This window comes from Theropithecus gelada, chromosome 1 (genome assembly GCF_003255815.1).
Source record: "Theropithecus gelada isolate Dixy chromosome 1, Tgel_1.0, whole genome shotgun sequence".
Lineage (NCBI taxonomy): Eukaryota > Metazoa > Chordata > Mammalia > Primates > Cercopithecidae > Theropithecus > Theropithecus gelada.
Genome location: NC_037668.1, coordinates 38020345 through 38034772, shown reverse-complemented (window position 1 = coordinate 38034772; position 14428 = coordinate 38020345). Strand labels below are relative to the sequence as shown.

At 52.8% G+C, this 14428-nt stretch overlaps 1 protein-coding gene across 1 annotated transcript in view; it reads right to left on the bottom strand.

Moving 5' to 3' along the window:
* SPSB1 (splA/ryanodine receptor domain and SOCS box containing 1) overlaps nt 1-12939 on the bottom strand; it is a 77831-nt gene extending 64892 nt beyond the window's left edge. The window contains exon 1 of the mRNA XM_025368021.1: nt 12720-12939. The gene's annotated coding sequence lies outside the window, so the exon portion shown is untranslated. The remainder of the gene's footprint in view (nt 1-12719) is intronic.
* Between the last annotated feature and the right edge of the window lie 1489 nt (nt 12940-14428).

Here is a 14428-nt window from a genome sequence, read left to right as displayed (position 1 = left end):
ACCTCCCACGGGGGCATGGAAGGAAGTCTCGTCTGAGAACAGAACACCTGGCAGTCCAGCTCCGTGACGGGGAGTCCCCACCCCCAGAACCCATACCCCGGGCCCATATCAAGCTCTCCCAGACCCTGCTAGGATCCAATATGCCACCAGTCTTCCCGTTACTCCTTCATCCAACAGGTATCCAAGAACCTACTGTGGACCTAACTACTGGGGACTCAGCAGTGAACAACGGCCACGTGGCCGGGTCCTGCCCTCCTGGAGCGCACAGGTCACTGGGCTGCCCACAACAGCAGCTGTCCCTGGCATGGTTGAGGGTGCATGTGTCTGTGTGACAGGGTGGACCACGGATGGCAGGGCTACCTGCTGAAGGGGACACCCCTGGGAAGAGGGGAGGTGTGAGGGGACCCGGTTTTGGAAAGTGAAGCGAGAGGAGTGTGGACCAGCTGGTGGGAACGGGCCAGCCGAGGCGGGACCAGGCAGCATGAAGAGTGTGAAACGGGGTCAGCAGAATACAGGTGACAGTGACTGAGGCTACAAGGGCGGAGAGGGACTCTCCTGAGGAGGCATATGGGCCACAAGGGCGAGAGGGAAAGGTGGGAGAGGCCCCTGTAGGGAAGACAATGCCAGATGGGTCTGGGTGCAGGAGGCAGATGCAGCCTAGGGAATGGCCAGAGCTTTCTAAGCCAGGATAGGGCAGCGGCACCCAAGCGGCAGAGGGTGAGCTCATGTGGCTCATGCCCATAATCCTAGCACTTTGGGAGGATTGCTTGAGCCCAGGAGTTTGAGACCAGTCTGGACAACATAGGGAGATCCCGTCTCTGTGAGAAATTTAAAAATTAGCTGGAGGTGGTGGTGTGCTCCGATAGTCCCAGCTACTAGGGGGGCTGAGGTGGGAGGATTGCTTGAGCGTTGAGCCCAGTTGCCAGACATGTCCACTCGGACCACTTCGACTTGGGACAGGTTCAAAGCACCTCCATGGACCTACTCCCCTAGCCTGTAGGTCATCACTCACGATGACTCCCAAACTAGCTGGGAACCTGAGGCACCTGCAGTTCTTCACCCTTCTCTACACCCCACATTCAACTAGTTACCGAAGCCTACCCACGCCACCTTGGAGATGCCACCAGCGTCCATCCCAACTGGCAGGTCAGGGATATGAACCGCCATCTCTCTGGCCTTCCAGCTCCAGCCTCCTCTCCACCAGATTCTTAAGGCGCGCATAACCGCATTAGCCAGGATTCTCCGGAGACACAAAACCCATAGGATCGAGAGGGAGAGATAGATGAGAAGGGATGGGTTAGGGGAACTGGCTTGCTCGGTTATGGAGGCTGAGTCCCACTACAGGCCATCTGTAAGCTGGAGACCCAGGGGAGCCAGGAGTGTGGCTCAGCCAAGTCTGAAGGCCTCGGAACCAGGGAAGCCAGTGGGGTCATTCTCAGCCCCAGGCCAAAGACCCTGGGGACCACTGGTATGAGTCCCAGAGTCTAAAGGCCAGAGAACACAGAGTTGTGACATCTGACTGCAGGAGAAGAAGGACGTCCCACCTCTGGGACAGAGAGCCAGGATTCGCCCTTCTTCCAGCTTTTCATTCCATCCAGGCCACCAGCTGATTGGACGGTGCCTGCCCCCATGGAGGGCAGATCCTCCCTGCCCAGTCGAGTGACTCAAATGCCGAAAACACCCTCACAGACACACCTGGGGCAGCCCGATCATTCTACACAATGCCAAACCACTGGGTTTCCCTTTCCGCAGAAAAGGGATTGGCTCAGTGTATACTGAAGCATTGAGAATAATCAATGCTTTACCATCTATCCGGGTATTCCTTAATCTAGTCAAGCTGATATCTGAAATCAATCATCACAGGTTCCCCTTATCAACTGGCACCCATTGGCATCTCCTTAAACCATACTTAATCTCCAAGGACAATATCAAGGTCATAGTTCCACCTATCATGACACTACTATGCTACATACCAAAGACACATCAATCCCTTCTCCAGAGAGGGGGTACAGTCCTTGAGTGCCATTCACTCCTCTCTCCTCTGATACTCAATAACTTAAATACTATGATGTAAATACTGCTATAGACTCAACACATGTTCTAAGAATAAGGAGAAAGAGAGGAAAGAAAACTGATATTTGCCTAATATACAAGTAAATGCATACAACCGTATTCTGAACAAAATAGGGAGGAAGTACTCCCGGCAATTCTGCCCTTGTTTCTGTAACTGGTCACGTGGTTGGAGCTGGTATTTATTTTAATTACCTCCCTCTGTCCTGTTCTGTGTTCCTTTCGTCTACAACAAGTACCTCAGCTGGCTGTGGTTCTTTAAGTGGCAGAGTGACCCAAACATTCATTCCTGAAGGGTCTGAGTCATTCACAGTCCTGCCTGGATTGTATCCTTGTAATTTCCCATTGACTTAATCACAGGGCATGGTAATACTAAGAGATGCCCTAGGGAGTATCCTGTACTCCAGACACACACTTCCTTACCTCCATTGTGGAGCGGTCCAGATTAATTTCCCCTTGGTAGTCCAGATCAATTTCCACAGCCAACACTATCACTCCCCTCTCAGCCTGCTGACCCAGAGGCACATGGAGCCCAAAGTGGCCAGGTGGCAGCCTTACCCCCAGTTCAATGGAATCACTGTTGTGTCTCCTGGGAGGAGCATTCCTCCCTCTGGAACGAAGACCTCCAAGCCAGCAGAGCATAAAGTCACAGGAACAGGAAGTAAAAATTTCGCTAGTGGGTCCCTAGGGGATATGATGCATGGTGCCACTCCCACTTCCTCCCCTTGATTCCTGGACCTGTGAATCCTGGCTATGGTAGAAACCAGCACCATATATTGGATGCTGATACAGAGTACATACAGCCTTTTGAAGACCCCTGCCCCAGCCCTACAAAGTACTGTCACCTAGCTGGCGTTGTAATTGCAACTTCAAAAGACTCTACTGCCCTTCTTTCAAGTCAGCTGCTTCAGGATGGTGGGAAACACGGTCATTCCCCGTCCCAGGTCAAAGACTCCGGGGACCACTTGTACAAGTCCCAGAGTCTAGGCCAGAAAACCTGGAGTTCTGACATCCAAGCGCAGGAGAAGAGCGTCCCAGCTCTGGGACAGAGAGCCGGGATTCGCCCTTCCTCCAGCCTTTTGTTTCATCCAGGCCCCCTGCTGACTGGATGGTGCCTGCCCACATGGAGGGCAGATCCTCTCCACCCAGTTGAGTGACTTAATTGCCAGTGTCCTCCAAAAAAAACCCTCACAGACACATCTGGGGCAGCCCGATCATTCTACATAATGTCAAACCACTGGGTTTCCCTGTCAGTAGAAAAGGGACAGGCTCAGTGTGTACTGAAGCATAGAGAATAATCAATGCTTTACCATCTATCTGGGTATTCCTTAATCTAGTCAAGTTGACATCCAAAATCAATCATCACAGGTCTACCCCTTATCAACTGGCACCCATAGGCACCCACTGGCATCTTAAGTCATACTTAATTTCCAAATAAAGGCAATAACAAGGTCATAGTTCCACTTAGCGTGATAGGTGAAACCAGTGAGCTCGTGCTCACCCGCCAGTTCCATGCACATGAGCCCACTGCCACACTTCTTTGGTTGTGAAGTGAGTTCCTTGGAAACAGTGCTATGTGGACAGCATGGCAGTGGGTATGGTGTTCTGTGGATCAATGGATGGTGACTTTGGCAGAAGCACTATGTGCAGGGAAGACGAATCTGTATCCAGAATAAGTGCCTGTTCCAGTAAGGACAAAATGCTGCCCCTTCTAAAATAGAAGTGGTCCAATGTGCCTTCGACCAGGTGCAGTAATCATCCTGGCGAATGGGGCCATATTGGAGCTCAGTGTTAGTCTCCGCTGCTGGCAGACTGGCACCCAGTGGTAGCCACAGCCAGGTCGGCTTTGGTGAGTGGGCAGTCCATGTTGCTGAGCCCACGCATCACCTCCATCTCTGCCACCATGACCACTTTGTCCCTGAGCCCATCAGGCGATGACGGGGTGGCTAAGGAAAAAGGCTGACTAGAATCCACCTAGGTCATCCTACCCACATACCTCACGTCCTCTGCCCACTCAGGAGGTCTATCCACATACATCTTCCCCCAATTTCTTTTTTGTTTGGTTGGGTTTTTCGATACAGGGTCTCATTCTGTTGCTTAGGCCGGAGCAATCACAGCTCACTGCAGCCTCAACCTCCTAGGCTCAAGTGATCCTCCCACCTCAGCCTCCCAAGTAGATGGGACTGCAGGCATGAGCTACCATGCCCAGCTAATTTTTAAATTTTTTTTAGAGATGGGGGACGGGGAGTCTCACTATGTTGTCCAGGCTGGTCTCGAATTCCTTGGGCTCAAGCAATCCTCCCACCTTGGCCTGCCAAAGTGCTGGGATTACAGGTGTGAGCCACTATGTCAGGCCCCCAGATTTCTTTGTCACCAATCTTCCAATCATATTCTTTCCAAGTCCCCAAGTCCCTGACCATCCAGCCAAATCATCAGGCACAGCCCATGAATCAGTATATAATCACTCATCTGGCCATCTCTCCTTCCAAGCAAGGTGTACAAGCAGGTGCACTGCCTGAATCTCTGCCCGGGAGGATTTCCCTTCACCCCTGTCCTTCAGAGACGTCCCAGCAAGGGGCTACAGTGCTTGCAGCTGTCCACTTTTGGGTGGTGCCTGCATATAGTAAGAGTCATCTGTAGCCATCTGTAAACCAGGCTGAGTCTTCACTTCCACTGTCAACTGATCATAGGGAACTCCCCAGGAGACCATAGGTACAGGCTGGAGAGAGAAGGCAGTGGGCAAAGTAAGAACCATGGGCCTTTGGACCACTTCCTTATGTCACTTACTTGTGCCTTCAGGACCTGCTGAGACCTGATCCCATATATACCACTTCCACCTGACGGGAGCATTCTGCCGTACATGCCCAATGTACGGTTTGGTGGGTCAGATCATAGATAACACCCATTTCATGATGGGCAGCTCAGGTCACATGGCAACTTCGTGGCTGATGGTCAAACGTTAAGTTTCTACTAGGGCCCAGTATTAGGCCAAGAGCTGTCTCTCAAAAGGCATGAAGTTATTTGCAGATGACGGCAGGGCCTTGCTCTAAAATCCCAAGGCCTGTACTGCGATTCATCTACAGGGGCCTGCCAAAGGCTTTAAGCAGCCTCCCTGTCTGCCACTGACCTCAAGTACCACTGGATCTGCTGGTGGTCCAAGTGGCAAAGCAGGCTGCACAGCAGCCTGGACCTGTTGCAGTCTTCTGCGACGGGCCCCGTTCAAAACTAGACACGTTAGAGTGACTTAGCAAATGGGCTGGAGTAACACACCCAAATGAGGAATGTGTTGCCTCCAAAACCCAAATAGGCCCACTAGGCATTGTGCCTCTTTCTTGGTTGTAGGAGGAAAGCTGTAACAACTTATTCTTCACCTTAGAGGGGATACCTTCACAGGCCTGACACCACTGGCCCCCGAGAAATTTCACTAAGGGAGAAGGCCCCCATTTTTCTGTCGAATTTCTTTCCCATCACTTGACATGTACATGTCCTACCAATCAGTCCAGAGTGGTTGCTACTTCTTGCTCACTAGGTCCAATCAAGCATAATGACATCAATGCAATGAACCAGCAAGATACCTTTTTTTTTTTTTTTTTTTTTTGAGACAGGGTCTCACTCTGTTGCCCAGGTTGGAGTAAAGTAGCACAATCACTGCTCACTGCAAGTCTTGACCTCCTAGGCTCAAGCGATCCTCCCATCTCAGCCACCCAAGTAGCTGGGACCACAGGCATGCACCATCATGTCTGGGTAATTTTTTAAACAGTTTTTTTTGCAGGGATGGTGAAACCCCATCTCTACTTTAAAAAAAAAAAAATTGACTGGGAGTGGTGGTGCACACTTGTAGTCCCAGCTATTCGAGAGGCTGAAGCAAGATAATCACTTAAGCCCAGGAGGCAGAGGATGCAGTGAACCAAGATCAAGTGAGACTCTGTCTAAAATAAAAAATAAAAAAAAATTAAAAAATTATAGAGATGATGTCTCACTATGTTGCCCAGGCTGGTCTCAAAGTCCTGAGCTCAAGCGATCCTCCTGCCTCGGCCTCCTGAAGTGCTAGAAGTGCTAGGATTACAGGAGTGAGCCACTGCGTCCAGCCCTAGCATATCTGTGGAAAGGAAAGGTGATCAAGATGACTGTGAAGTAAACTGTGACACAGGGCTGGAGAGCTGATATACCCATGAGCCAAGACCATCAAGGGGCACTGCTGGCCTGATCAGCTGGAAGCAAACTACTTCTGGTGGGCCTTATGGACAGGTATAAAGAGAAAGGCATTTGCCAGATCAACAGCTGCATGCAGTACCAGGGACCAGAGATGTATGAATTTTTGGAGTCACCACTTGGTTAAGTTTATGATAATCCACTATCAGTTTCCAAAGTCCATCTGTCTTCTGCGCCGGCCCAATCGGAGAGCTGAATGGGGGTGTAGTGGGGGTCACCACCCCCCTCATCCTCCAAGTCCTTGATGGTGGCGTTAATCTCTACAGCTCCACTAGGGACGCAATGTTGCTTTTGATGTACTATTTTCCTAGGCAGAGGCAACGCTCATGGTTTCCCTTTGACCTTTCCCACCATAATAGCCCTCACTGCACAAGTTACGGAACCAGTGTGGGGATTCTGCTAGGTGCTACGTATGTCAATTACAAACCTGGAACCAGGAAATAACCCCAGGATGGGTTCAGGGATCCACTGGAGCCACCACAAGTTGGACCGAAGCTAAAACTCCATTGATCACCTGACCTCCATAAGCCCCTTCTCTGACTGGCGGACCACAGTGATGTTTTCGGTTTCCTGGAATCAGTTATCAGTTCAGCATCCAGTTATCCCTGAAAAGTCTAATTATTTCCCTTTCCTCAATGCATATTCACCCTGGTAAAAGGCCACAGGTCCCTTTGGGGGAAGGCTAGGAGGAAGACTAATAGCATAAACTTGCTGTAGTGTACTGAGGTCCTTCTTCAAAGGGACCCAGCCTCCAATTCATTCGTTTATTCATTCATTCATTCATTCACTCACTCATTCATTCATTCATTCATGGGGGCTTAATTGTGTAAACTGGCTCAAGCCTGGGAAGCTGATTGAGGGCTGTGATTTTCTGTTTTAATTATTTTTCTGTTTCAATTATTCAAGTTAAGACTTCTTTTCTTTTTTCTTTTTTTTTTTTTTTTTCCGAGACAGAGTCTCGCTCTGTCCCCCAGGCTGGAGTGCAGTGGCTCACTGCAAGCTCCGCCTCCCGGGTTCACGCCATTCTCCTGCCTCAGCCTCCCGAGTAGCTGGGACTACAGGCGCCTGCCACCTTGCCTGGCTAGTTTTTTGAATTTTTTAGTAGAGACGGGGTTTCACCGTGTTAGCCAGGATGGTCTCGATCTCCTGACCTCGTGATCCGCCCGTCTCGGCCTCCCAAAGTGCTGGGATTACAGGCGTGAGCCACCACGCCTGGCCCAAGACTTCTTTTTCATTTGATCTGTAAGTTTCTGCTTATATAGAAAACTTCAAAGAATCAAGTAACTTATAAGATCAAGTAAGAATTTCATAGGTTTCCTGTCTATTTCACTTCTAAGAACACCACGATTAACTATCCAATGCCATAGATCCACACAAGTCAGACTATTCTGATTGCAGCTTTGCCTCTGCAGTCCATTAGGTAACCACACTGACCTTGCCTTGGATGGCTGAGTACTGCCACTTGGCCCCTGCACTCCAAATGCAATTACTCCCGTTGCATTTAAATTTTCCATTTGAGTGACTGTACTGTAAGGGCTGGATCACGGAGCTCTTCAGGGATGCGGGGGCCCCTCACAAATCTCTCTCTCAACGTATTGGTGAAAGATCTGTCTTCTGAATCTTCCCAGTGTGGGCGAGTAGCTTTTAAGTGACAGATCCACTCCAGCATTCCAATGTCCTTAAGCCTTTGAATCCCTAACTCTACATGAAACCTAAGCCTATGAATCCCTACCTCTACATTAAACCAAAGGAGACCCAGCAACTTGAACTCACTCACAGCAGGTCATCCTTTGATCCATGTTCCAGTCAACCAACCAAATGGATCTCTTCTTAACTCCCTGAGCTACAACATTAAGTACAGAATCTCTGCTTAGTGGGCCCATATCCATAAATTCAGCCGGATCCAACTTTATGTTGGTTCCACATCCTGATATCCACTCCCACACACGCTCCCTTGGTGTCTGCTTGTATCAGTTAGAAAACTCAAGTGGTTCTCTTGGAGTGGAGTGCAGCTCCTCACTCTGACCTTGGAAAGGGTGTGACCAGATCGGCCACACTCAGACTGTCTGGCAAGGGGTGTTCACAACTGGGGCACCTGTCAAGCCCTTGTCACAGGTAGGTTTTTCCAACCCTGGAATCCTATATTCCTACTCAGCAGTCATTTCTCAAGGGTGGGGTTTGCATCCTAATACTTTCTTCATCTTGCGCTCAAATCACCCAGTGCCTTCCTAGTTTTCCAAGAGACGCCCAAAGGTGGCAGAGACTCTTGGACTCCTCCACCCATCGCCTACGCAGTAAATTCAAGAGGGGCAGGCTCAGTTTCAGATCAGATGCAGAGGTTGTTGACAAACCATTCTCACAGTCACATCTCCTGACAGCCAGCCCTGCCACAAATCCCATGCCTGCATTGCACAAGGTCTGGACCTCAATGGCGGGCAAGGCTGGGCTGTGCCTTGGCGGATTCTCTTCCCCATCTCCAAGAAAGGCCCCGAGAGCCTAGGCCTGTTGTTGATGTGGTCTGTCTCATGACCACTGGACTCATTTATTTTTAACGTTGGGCAATGAACAGAACTTTTAAAACACAAAGCAAACAGGCAGCTTCCCAAAGGTTCCAGGGGGCTGGCAGCAGGACAGATCCCCCAATGAGCTGTTGGGTTTTGCCATCCTCCCTTTGTCCAAGCAAGGAAGGAGCCTCAAGTCCAAGTCAGAATGGATGTACATCTCCTGACTCTTGCCCTGCATAAAGTAACAGTCAACCTCTTTGAGACTTGATGCTTCCTTTAAATGCTTCTTAGGAAGAAGCTACGGATGACCTGACATCTTGTACGCGCTTCAAAATAATCCAGCGTGTGTGTGTATGTGTGCATGTATGTGTGTACATATGTAAGTGTGCATGCATATGTTTGTGTATGTGTGCGTACATATGTGCACGTCTTCTGCGAGCATAAGTATGTACGTGCATATGTGAGTATGTGTGTGCATGCAAGGTGAGGAAACCTGGGGGCTCATCATACTCTGCTTCTAACTTTGGTATTTTTGATATTTTCCATAATAACAAAACATTTCATTTAAAAAATGAGCACATACTTCTTGAAGAAAAGGCACAGGTGGTGGAAGTGACAAACTGCACTGGCAAAGGACTTGGGTGCCAAATCTGGATTCGAGTTTTGGCTCCACCATTCCGTTGCAGCGAGACCTTAGCCAAGTTACCTGCCCATTCCAAGCCTCAGGAGAATGGACATGGAGGCAGAACCCACTTCCCAGGGTCCTTAGGAAGCCCATGAGTCAACGTGTCAAGGACTCAGGTCAGAGCCAGCACTCACATGCACTGTGAAACCATGAAACCATTTCCCACTATTATTATGCTTAGGACTCAAAGTCACGTCCATAAAGCACTCTGTAGCACAGAGCCTGGCACCTGGCTGCCAGTGGAACTTTAGACTGGGGGAGATGTTATCAGATAACTGGGGGAGGGGAGAGCAGAGCACTCACTGAAAGTCCAAAATCAAAGTGCCTTAGAGTCTGAATTTCATTGATCGAGTGTTGGGGGTTGGGGAGAAGGTAACACACCCCTGGGCAGACTGAGGCACACCTGTACCTGACCTTGTGCTTTCGTCTGATAACATTTTTCAGAACAAAAAGATAAACTGAATCATGCACACCAGCCACAACCTATTTCTTGAGAAGAACTGATGCAAAATGCCCAGATGAACTCATGAACACCATGAGAATCAGAGGTTTTGCTAAATTTGAAAATGCGTCTGCAGGCAAGTTTCCATCCACCCAGGAGGAGGGGCAGGTGCAGGAAGGGAGCACGGCACACACCATGGGGGTGGGAGGGCAACGCTGGCTTCCACGAACTGGGACCCCACCCCATTCCCCATCTCTGGTGGAGAAATTAAACATCTGTGATGATTCCAAGGGGGTGAGTTTTTTGCAGCAGCCCAGAGGAACCCACTGAAGGGCGGATCCAGCCTTACTGGAGCAGCCCAAGAAACGGCCTCACCCAGCTCCAAAGTGACATCACCGGGGCCCCAGGCAGGACCACTCCTTCCTAAGGGCCCTGAAACCCACTGATTCTTCCCAGGGCCTGGCCTCCCTGAAGCCAGCATGGCACCAGGTTTGCTCCCTGCTCGGGGCTGTCTGAGCCACTGGGGCCAATGTGCTACTGCTTTTGTTTTCTCTGCTGCTACGGTGGTAGCCAGGCTGGAAAAGGAAGACTTGTAAAGTGATTGCCTTAGTCCACTCCACACCTCCCCACCCACAAACACACACACACACACACACACACACACACACACACACACACACTCCATCTACTGGGTAATGTGCTCCCTGCAGAAGAAAAGCAGCTGTAAGAGAGCAGGAGTGCTTTAAATGATCTAATCCAGCCCATCACTTCACAGCTGGGGAGACATGAAGTGCCTGGCCCATGACCTCAGTGCTGGGGACAGTAACCAACAGCAACAGTTTCAGGACTGGGGAGTCTTGGTCCATAGCCCTGGCTGTGCAATCTGGGTAAGTGAACCACCCTCTCTGGGCCTCTGCTGGGAAAGGACAGGTTGGCCTAGACAGTAAGACAAGGCTTCTCTGACTCCAAAATTCCTCAGTGGGGAGAGACCACCACCTGTGCCGCTCATGCTTAGCCCAGGGCTTTCCACCACTGGCGGGGGGGGGGGTCTGAGGAGGGGGCAGGGCAGAAGGGAGAGGCCCTCATCCCCTTTCTTGCTTGCTGTTTTCCTCACACCCCACAATGAGAAATGAAGTTGTGGGCCCAGCCCCCCGCAACAAGAAAATTCTTCCAAGGACACCAAACCTTAGTCACCAGGGATGGCGCTTTTACCATGAACACCTGTTAAAACTCAACTCATGACCAGTTTCTGATGCTACAGACTGGAGTGTTTAATTAAATATTACTCACTCAGGAAGCAGCCCCTGCCAACTCACCCCCAAACTGTGTAGTTCATTTTCAGAGAAATGGAGGGAGGAAGAGCCTGCGCTCTCCTCGGGGGCACCAGCAGGGCTTGCCTAGTGAGGTGTCTGTGGCCCAGCACGCCCAGCTATCCAGAACCAAGCAAAGAAATCACGACGAGGAGCAGCACCTTGGAACCAGAGGCCCTCCGGCATGGTCCCCACACACACTCACAGAGACACACACACACACAGACACACTCACAAAGACACACAGACACACACTCGGACACCCACACATACACAGACACACTCAGAGACACAGACACAGAGACACTCACAGAGACACACGTGTGGACAAAGACACACAGAGACACACACAAAGACACACAACGACACACACACACAAAGACACAGAGACACACATTTGCAAAGACACACAGACACACACTCAGAGACACAAACTTGCAGAGACACACAGCCAAAGACATATACACAACTCACACACACACACTCAAGACACACACAGACATACAGAGGCACACACAAATACACAGACACACACACACAGTCACTCAGAGTCTCAGGCACACATTGACAGACACAAAGACTCACTCTGACACACACTCAAAGACACATACATACACAGATGCACTTAGAGACATACACACATGAACACACAAATACACTCATACGCAGGTACATATTCACAAGGACACGCACAAACACACACGCAGATGCACTCTCAGAGACACCCGCTCTTCCTGCAGACCCGCACCCTCCCCTGGGGGCCGTCCCGTCCCGTCCTCACCCCTCACCGGAACCTGGACGCCACGAGCCCCGCACACGCCCGGGGACGGTGACCCATCCGCGAGTCCTCCCGCGGGCCCAGGCCGCCCTTGTTTTTCTGATTTAATCGATTTCCTGACAACTCTCCGGCTCTCCCTCCGCTGCTGGGAGAAGCTGCGGCGGCTCCGGGGCGGCGGGGAGGGCGGCGCTCGGGTGTCCCCGGCAGGCTCCCTGGGGGAGGTGCTGCGGGAGGGTGGGGGCACCCTGACGGGAGACCGGGCCGCGCCGCCAATCCCGACTCGGACTGGCGGGAAAAGCGAAACTAACTCAGCCCAGCGGGGTCCCGCTGCCCCCGGGTTAAGGAGGGGACGGGTCAACGGCCCCGGAGCGCCCCGGCCCCTCCTCGGGACCGCAACTCGTCGCGACGGTCCCCGCGCCCTGAGACCGCCGCCGGGCCTCGCCCCGGGACCCCTGCCCTGCAGCGGCGGCAGCGAGGAGCGGGCCCGGGCCCCTTTCCCTGGATCCGCGGAGAGGGAGGCGCCCCCGAAGCCACCGCGGGAGGAGCCGCGCCCCGAGTCCCCATCCCGTACCCCACCCGCTCCCCCGCGCCCGGCCCCGCGCCACCCACTCGGTCCCCCAGCGCCGCGATCCCTGCGTCCGCCCCCGCCCGGGCCCCCGCGCCCCCCGCCCGGGCCGGACGCCCACCCATCGGGTCCCAGGTGCCCCGCGCCGCCTACCGCGCCCGGGGTGCCGCCGCCGCCGCTGCTCTCCAAGGCCGAGGAGGCTCGGGCGCCCGGGCCGCGCCCGCCGCAGGGAGCGAAGTCGCCTCCTCCCCGCGGCCCCGGCGCCGGCGCCTGGAGCCTGGTTCCTGCTGCGAGCGCGCAGGCTGCCCGAGCGCGACTTCTGTGCGGAGGAGAAAATCAACCGACGGCTTTAAAGTGAAAAAAAGAGAAAAGCGCCGGTGGGTGGGGCCGTCCCCTGTCCCTGCCCCGCCCCGCCCCGCCCCGCCCCGCCCCCGACCTCGGGCGCACAGACCACTCAGCACTGCATGGAAGGCCGGGGGCGCGGGGCGCGTAAGCCCGACGCTCGCTCTGCCGCCCCCTTCGTCCCCTTAGTCCGCCGCCCTCTCCCGAGTCACCGCCTTGGTGTTGCCAGCCCGAAGCTCTGGTCCCTCCGGAGGCGTCTTTGGGAAACCCGTGGCGCAGGGCCTGGGTTGCAGCCGCGGGAGGCTGGAGTGGGGGCGGGGGTCTTACGAGAAGGAGAAATCTTCGCGGAGAGTGGGGTTGTCCCAGTAATCCCGAGCAAGGCCTCGCCGGGTTCCTCTGAAGTGCCCAGCGGGGACGGGTGGGCGGCCGCCAGGGGGTCCAGGGAGCCTCCTGCAGCGCTGTTTCAGCCCCGCACGTTTCGGTGTCCACGGGGACGGGGGCCTCGGACCTCGAGACCCTGAGGGCGCGGGCACCTGGCATCCGCAGGGCTGCTCCCTGAACAGGTCCCAGCCTCTGAGGACTTGTCCTGTGGCTCTAGCTCGTCCAGGGAATTTTCCTGCCCCTTCCCCGAACAGAGCAGTCACTTGGGACTGGGAAGATTTTAAAGACATTATTGTTTGGAGAGCAAAATTGTCTTGCATTCCCCAACCCTCGCTGTGTAGTGTCCATTGAAAACGGTGAGGAGTTAGCCTTTCTGGGGAAGTCGAAACAAATAGTGGGGCTACCGTAGTTATTGGGTCTTTACCATAACCCAATACAGTGAAGGGGGGACTAGTATCACCCTCACTGTAAAGAGGAAACAGTGCCTGGCCCGAAGCCAGCTGTCCAGAGCTTGGAACCCAACTGAACTGTGAGATTACAAAGTTTGATGTCTCCCATCTTACGGTGCTGAAAATCAGTTTAGTTTAGCTTTGTTTGAACTCAGAATAGGAATACGGAGACTCAACCGACTGCCCTGGGCTGGGCGGGCCTGAGTGGGCATTCTGACTTTCCAGGTGCCAGGTGGTTTAGGAATGCTGAACCCAGACTGGTCAGGTGGGCAGCCATGGCCAGCAGCTTAGGGGTGCTTCCCAGTTAAAAGAGCACTTGAGGCTGGATGTGGTGGCTCTCACGCCCTTAATCCCCACACTTTGGGTGGCTGAGGCAGGAAGATCACTTAACCCCAAGAGTTCAAGACCAGCCCGGGCAACAGAGCAAGACACAGACTCAGCACAAAAATTAAATAATAATAATAATAATTGGCCGTGCACGGTGGCTCACACCTGTAATCCCAGCACTTTGGGAGGTCGAGGCGGGTGGATCATGAGGTCAGGAGATCAAAACCATCCTGGCTAACACAATGAAACCCCATCTCTGCTACAAATATAAAAAATTAGCCAGGCATGGTGGCGGGCACCTGCAAAACCCAGCTATTTGGGAGGTTGAGGCAGGAGAATGGCGTGAACCCAGGAGGCGGAGAT